Source organism: Spea bombifrons, chromosome 10 (genome assembly GCF_027358695.1).
Source record: "Spea bombifrons isolate aSpeBom1 chromosome 10, aSpeBom1.2.pri, whole genome shotgun sequence".
In the NCBI taxonomy this organism is placed as follows: domain Eukaryota; kingdom Metazoa; phylum Chordata; class Amphibia; order Anura; family Pelobatidae; genus Spea; species Spea bombifrons.
The window spans coordinates 18,645,663-18,653,097 of NC_071096.1; the positions used below are offsets into that span (position 1 = coordinate 18,645,663).

The following is a 7,435-nucleotide window of genomic DNA, read 5'->3' on the forward strand; positions in this document are numbered from 1 at the left end:
TGACTAAGAATGTGTGCACTTGTTCCTCCAGATCAGGTTCATCCCGTGTGTCATGTCCTGCTGGAAACACTCTGGATAGCGTGTCTGCCATTGGGATTTCTTTCCCTGGTCTGTATTTGGCAGTAAGGTCATATGGTTGCAGCTTCATTACCATTCTCTGTAGGCGTGGAGGGACTAAGTTTAGTGGTTTCAGCATTATGTGTTCTAAAGGCTTGTGGTCCGTTTCCACTAATACTGGACGCCCATAGATATATTGATGAAATTTTTTACATCCGTTGACAATGGCTAGCATTTCCTTTTCAATTTGGGCATAGTTGGATTGAGCTGCCGTAAGTGCCCTCGAGGCATAGGCCACTGGGTGACCTCTTTGTGTCAGTACTGCACCCAACCCAAATTGTGATGCGTCTACTTGAAGAACAGTATCACAGTTTACATCAAAATATTTCAAGATGGGTCCGGGCTGTTTGCTTATGGTGGCCTTTATTTTCTCAAACGTTGTTTGCATATTAGCATCCCAAGACCAGCATGCATTTTTCTTCAGTAGAGTTCGTAGAGGTGCTGTTTGTTGGGCTAAACCCTGCGAAAACTTTGACAGATAATTGAAAATGCCCAGTGCTGTTTCTAGTTCTTTTCTGGAAGTTGGTGCTTGCATTTTAATGATTGCTTGTATCTTGTTGGGATCAGGTTTTAAACCATCTTTACTGATGATATGCCCAAAGTAGCTTACCTCCTCAACACCAATCTGCAGTTTGTTCGGGTTGAGCTTCATATTCTTCTCACGACATCTCTTAAGCAAGGCAATCAGGTTCTTGTCATGTTCCGCACGGTCTTTGCCATAGACCAATAAATCATCAGTTATGACTTCCACACCCTGCAGGCCTGAAATTAGCTTGTGTGATTTTTTCTGGAACACTTCTTGAGCAGATGCTACACCAAAAGGTAACATAGTAACATAGTAACATAGTTCATAAGGTTGAAAAAAGACCAAAGTCCATCAAGTTCAACCTATATACATATTGTGTCCCTACCGTGTTGATCCAGAGGAAGGCAAAAAACCCTTATGAAGCAGATGCCAATTGCCCCATACCAGGGGGAAAATTCCTTCCCGACTCCAAATATGGCAATCAGAATAAATCCCTGGATCAACGTTCTGTCCCTATTAATCTACTATCCATAACTTGTGATATTATTGCTTTCAAGAAACACGTCCAGGCTCCTTTTAAACTCTTTTATTGAGTTTACCATTACCACTTCCTCTGGCAGAGAGTTCCATAGTCTCACCGCTCTTACTGTAAAGAACCCCCGTCTGTGCTGGTGTAGAAACCTTCTTTCCTCCAGCCGTAGAGGATGTCCCCTTGTTATAGATACAGTCCTGGGTATAAATAGGTCCTGGGAGTGATCTCTGTACTGCCCCCTTATATATTTATACATAGTTATTAAGTCCCCCCTAAGCCGTCTTTTCTCCAAACTAAATAACCCTAATTCTGATAATCTTTCTGGGTACTGCAGTCCTTCCATTCCCCTTATTACTCTGGTTGCCCGTCTTTGAACCCTCTCCAGTTCCACTATATCTTTCTTGTACACTGGTGCCCAGTACTGTACACAGTATTCCATGTGTGGTCTGACTAGTGACTTGTACAATGGTAGAATTATTTCCTTGTCATGGGCATCCATGCCCCTTTTGATGCACCCCATGATTTTATTTGCCTTAGCAGCAGCTGCCCGACACTGGTCGCTACAGGTAAATTTACTGTTAACCAAGACTCCTAAGTCCTTTTCCATGTCCCCAGTGTTTACAAGGTACTCTTGTAAATCTCCATCGTCCAACCGGGGAGTTAAACGTGGTTAGGCGACTGCTGTTCTCATCTAGACGTAGTTGCCAGTACCCAGACTGTGCATCTAGTACACTGAACACTGATGCCCCAACAAGTTTGTGTGCTATGTCCTCTAGAGTGGGTAGTCTGTAATGTTCTCTCATTATTACCTTGTTCAAATCACGTGGGTCAATGCATATTCGGATTGCTCCTATGTTTTTCTTTTCCACCACCACCATAGAGCTGACCCATTCAGAAGGTTCTGTGACCTTTTTGATCACTCCCAATTTTTCCATCCTTGAGAGTTCTTGTTCTACTTGGCTTTGAAGAGCTAAAGGTATTTTCCTTGGTGCATGTATAACAGGGTGTGCCCCTTCTTTGATCCGGATTTTACATATCCCTGGAAGACATCCGAGTCCTCTGAATACATCACTGAAATCTTGTTTAATGCCGTGAGCTGTAAGTATGTTTTCACCGTTGTTAACAGTCATTATAATTTTGATAAGTCCAATTTCTTGGCTCGTCCGCAGACCCAGCACAGCAGTAGTCTGTGTTTCTATTACAAACACCTGTAAGTTAGTTTCAGATCCTTTATAGGCACATTTTGTATGACAATGTCCAATAACATCCAGGACCTCTCCTCCATAACCTCTTAGCTTTGGTAGCCTTTGCGTTTCGAGTTGTAATTCCTTACTGAGGAATTTGCGATATATGTGCCCTGGCACGCAATTTACCTGAGCTCCTGTGTCAATCTTAAACTTGACAGGGATCTTAGCATCCCCTAGATGTAAGGTGACCACTGCTTCATCTGCAGAGTGTTGTGTGTTCTGCACCGATACAAGGTATATCTGTGAGCCGTCTGTGTCATCATCTGAATGGTTGTCCAAATCATCTATATTATACACTGGTCGTGTCTGTGGCTTCCTATAGCTCATTCCATTATGACACATTTTGGCAAAGTGCCCCTTTTTTCTGCATTTATTACATATTTGGCCTCTTGCAGGGCATAACATATCTTTGTAGTGTGTGTTTCCACAATATCCACAGGTTGTTTCTGTGTTCCTAGCTCTGTTTTCTCTTTTATTCCCTCTCCAGTCAGCTTATTCTCTTATGTGACTTCTAGATTGCTTTTCAATTGCACTGACTTGTGGTTGTGGACTTCCCAGTACCTGCAAGTCTTTTCTTGACATCTCATATGCTCTCGCAATTCTGATTTTTTTTCAAAGGTTAATTCTTCCTCTTGCAGTAACTTTTCCTGCACTTCTTCCTGCCCATTAATATCCTGTCTTTTATCATATCACTGCTATCATGAAATGCACAGTCTTTTGCAAGCAATTGTAACTGTGTGACCCACTCATCAACTGATTCACTGCCCCCATTGGTTCCTCTCATAGAACAGCTTTCACTGTGGTGTTTTTTCGTGGATTACAATATTCATCAAACTTTGCAAAGAGTACCTCTGTCTTTTTCTTGTCCTCTGGAGCTATGTTTCCACTTGCACACCATGCTCTGCATACATCCCGGCCTGTTTGGCCAACACTGATGAGAAAGTATGCAGCCTTTTGTTGATCAGTCCATTGTGCTGCATCAGGGCCTGCATAAACCAGCTCTATCAGCTCCTTCCACTTTGCCCAGTTCTCTGATACATTTCCAGATTCTAAATCCAGGGGAGGAATGTTTCTTGTGCTGATTGCCATTATTCTTTAGATACACTTCTGGTACCATGTGTTGTATGTACAATAAAGACAGACAGATCAGGCAGAAACTTCTTTATTCCATGCGCTCTCTTCCTCTCTCTCTGCTGCCCCCTGAACTAGTTACATAACAGGACTTAAGGTAGACCATATATTAGCATTTAAGGTAGAACTTTAGAGTTTGGAAATTAACAACATTAACAGTGTCACAAATCAACACAACATTACATCACACACAGGGAACTTCCTCTTCCCCCAACAGTCTCTCTGAGTATCAGGCTCCAGGGGTTTTTAATGCCCAGCACCTGTGCCTGACGCCGGCCCCATAGGAATCCCGGACCGGATCCTGCGGACTTTTGCCTCCTGGAAAACCCGGCATGGAATTTCCATAAAATGGGGAAACTGAGCATTGGCCCACCCTGCCCTCCAATTGCTCCACCCCAGGGACCCATATGTATAATCTGCATAGCAGCTGTACCCAGATGCCATGCCAATCAACTCCCTGGGGTTCACAGTCTCACAGCTGTCTGTGACATAAATCACAAATTGGGAAAATCATTTTCATAATAGTCCCCAAGGCTGAAACACCCTGCTTGTTGCCATCTTTGCCTTTCCATAAATCAATGATACATCTATGATACACACAAACACTTTTACAGTCACTCACTAATTCACACTTTCATTCACACAATCATTTATTCTCTCGCTCATTCACACAAATAATTTACACATATTTATTAATGCATTCTCACAAATCCATTAATTATCTCCCTTATTCAGACAATTCATCCACACATTATATATACTTTCCCTTATTCAGACAATTCATCCACACATTAATTCATACTCTCACTTATTCACACTGTATTCTACTTTATTTGGGTATTCTTACTACCCCCGTTTCTCACTATCTACCCCCTCTCCCACCCTTCTCACTATCTACCCCCTCTCCCCCCCTTTGAAGTTCACTTACCTTCCAGAAATCCTGCAGTGGGAGTGCGAGGCCTCTGTCTCCCTGCTCTGCCGAGGTGCGCACTACTTTACTGCCGAGCGCCGATGACGTCATATTCCGGCACTCAGCCTGACATGCCGGCACCGCAACCGAGCTAGAGGCCTCCTGCAGTGGTTGCCGAGTGGTTGCTAAAAACTTAATGAGCAACCACTTGGTGCCCTTCTATCTCCGTGTCAAAAAAAAAAAAAAGATGGCGTTTCAATTGGGGCTGCCCAGAACCCAGGACTTCAAGTCCCATTGCGGGACTGTCCCAGGCAATTCGGGACATGTGGTCACCCTATGTATTGCATCTGTAACCCAATGAGACTCTCATGCATTTCAAAGCCTTCATCTGGAGAAGCAAATTGAAACTTTGAGACAGATAGACAGTCTTGAAAGGAGTCTACTGCTCACTGCAGATTGTAGTGGGGGCAGGTAGTGAAGAGGGAGGATATAAGTCAGCTGGGGAATAGGCATGTAGCTGGGTAACAGTTACATGTGGTAGCAGAGGGGGGGGGAAGAGGAAAGGTTTAGCTAGTCCTGACCTTGTGCAGCCAAACAGATTTGCCCGCTTGAGTGAAGATGTTGGGTGCATCAGCTCAGGAGTAGCTGTACCGGAGGAAGCTGTTCCTTCTTACTACAGCCGAGGGAACAGCCCCTCTAGTATGGGTGGGGTTGAGAGCATAAGAAAGGCTAGACAGGTTGTGGTGGTAGGGGACTTTATTATTGAGAGTAGATAGGGTAATCTGCCACTCTGATCGGCTCAACCGGACAGTTTGATGTCTCCCGGGTGCTCAAGTGCGGCATGTTGCCGACAGAGTGGATGGATTGTTGGAAGGGGCTGGGAAAGACCCGGCTGTCATGGTCCATAACGGTACCAATGACAAAGTAAGTGGAAAATGGAAGGTCCTAAAGAATTATTTCAGGGAATTAGGAGGTAAACTGAAGAAAAGGACCGCCAAGGTAGTATTTTCAGAAATATTACCTGTGCCACGCGCAACAGTAGAAAGGCAGCAGGAGATCAGGGGGCTAAAGCCATGGTATAGAAAGGAGGGTTTGGGCTTTCTAGAGCACTGGGCTGATTTTGCACTTGTGTACAATCTTTATAGTGGTGATGGGTTGTACCTAAACGGAAGAGGGTCTGGTGTGCTGGGGGAGAGGATGGCTTGAAGGTTGGAGGGGTTTTTAAACTAGTGGTAGGGGGGAGGGACACAGAGATCTAGAAAATGGAGATAGCACAGAAAGGAGAGGGGCTTCAGATCAGAACAAGGGGGGTGGAGATGGGGGGATGGGCAAGATCAGAACAGAGGACGTCTGTATTAATAAAAATTCTCAGGATAATATTAAATGTATGCGTGCTGATGCAAGGAGCCTAAATAACAAAATTATAAGACGATACCCCAAAATCTGAATATTAATTTAGGAAAAAAAGAAAAAGCCTGAATATAAGATGACCTTATAGGAAAAAAGTTTTACTAGTAAATGTTAACTCATGTAAACTATGTAAACTATTTTTTTTTAAATTAAAGCTATGATTGAGAAAAATTTGTTTGTTTTTATTTCCTTTTATTTTCGAACCTGCCCCCCAGTTATGCACATCTGCCCCAGGCTTGCCACTCTGCCCCAGAAATGCCTTATACCCCCTATATGCCACTGTGCCCCATGTTATGCCTTTTAACCCTCTATATGCCACTGTGCCCCATGATATGCTTTTTGACCCCCTATGTGCCACCCTGCCTCCAGAAATGCCTTATACCCCTATATGCCACTCTGGTATTTAGGGGGTTAAAAGGCATATTATGGGGCAGAGTGGCATATAGGGAGGTATAAGGCATTTCAGGAGGCAGAGTGGTGTATAGAGGGTTAAAAAGCATTTCTGGAGGCAGAGTGACATTAAGGGGGTTAAAAGGCATTTCCTAGAGCACTCTGCCTACAGGAATGCCTTATGCCCCCCACTTAACACCCCCCCAAACCTACCGGTGCTTCTGACTCCCCAGTGTGTTGTCCGGGCAGCGGGTAGACATCTGCGCAATTCGTGTAGGCAACTTCCGCTGCAGCCGGAAGGAGGTGCGCTTAGCAGCGGGGGTTGTCTGCGTCCATCGGGCATACAACCTCCGACTGTCAGAGAGAATTCCCCGCAGTGGTGCGGGCAACTGTCATCTCTGACAGTTGGGTTAGGTCTGCGCAATGGACGCAGACAACCCCTGCTGCTAACCGCACCTCCTTCCGGCTGCAGCGGAAGTTGCCTACGTGAATCGCGTAGACGTCTACCCGCTGCCCGGACAACACACCGAGGAGTCAGAAGCAGCGGTAAGTTTGGGGGGGTTACCAGACAGGAGGATCCAGGTCCCCTGCAGCGCTGCGGGGGATCTGGATCTTAGTCTAATAGTCAGATCTCTATTTGAGGTCTGATTATAAGACAACCCCGATTATAAGACAAGGGGTATTTTTCAGAGCAAATAGGGTAATAGGCATAACAGAAACATAGTGGGATGAGACCCATCACTGGGCAGTTAACTTAAATGGTTACACGTTATATAGGAAGGGCAGAAAAAGCAAGGGAGGTGTAGTATGCTTGTATGTTAACAACGAACTAAAATCTAATATTAAGCATCTTGAATGCGACGAGTGAAATGTGGAAGCTTTATGGGTAGATACCAGCTTGGGGCAAAAAAAGGAAATTAACTACTGGTTGGGATATGTTATATATCACCTAATGTTAATAATGATGAGGAAGAACAGCTGTTAGAGCAAATTGAGAAAGCTGCACATCTGGGTAACATGTTAATTATTGGAGATTTTCATTACCCGGACATAAACTGGTATAGAGGACTAGTAGTTCTGCAAGGGGATTCAGGTTTTTCAACCTGTTAAATTACACCTTCATGTCACAACAGGTACAAGCACCAACTAGAAAGGATTCGTGCCTGGATCTG

The 7,435-nt window shown here is 44.4% G+C and overlaps 1 long non-coding RNA gene across 1 annotated transcript; it reads right to left on the minus strand.

The window, feature by feature from the left end:
* Positions 1-530: 530 nt before the first annotated feature.
* LOC128467419 (uncharacterized) lies at positions 531-827 on the minus strand. The gene is made up of 2 exons (XR_008345724.1): positions 694-827; positions 531-663 (listed from the first exon to the last, which is right to left on the minus strand). It is a non-coding gene; the product is annotated as an uncharacterized LOC128467419 (long non-coding RNA).
* Positions 828-7,435: the final 6,608 nt, after the last annotated feature.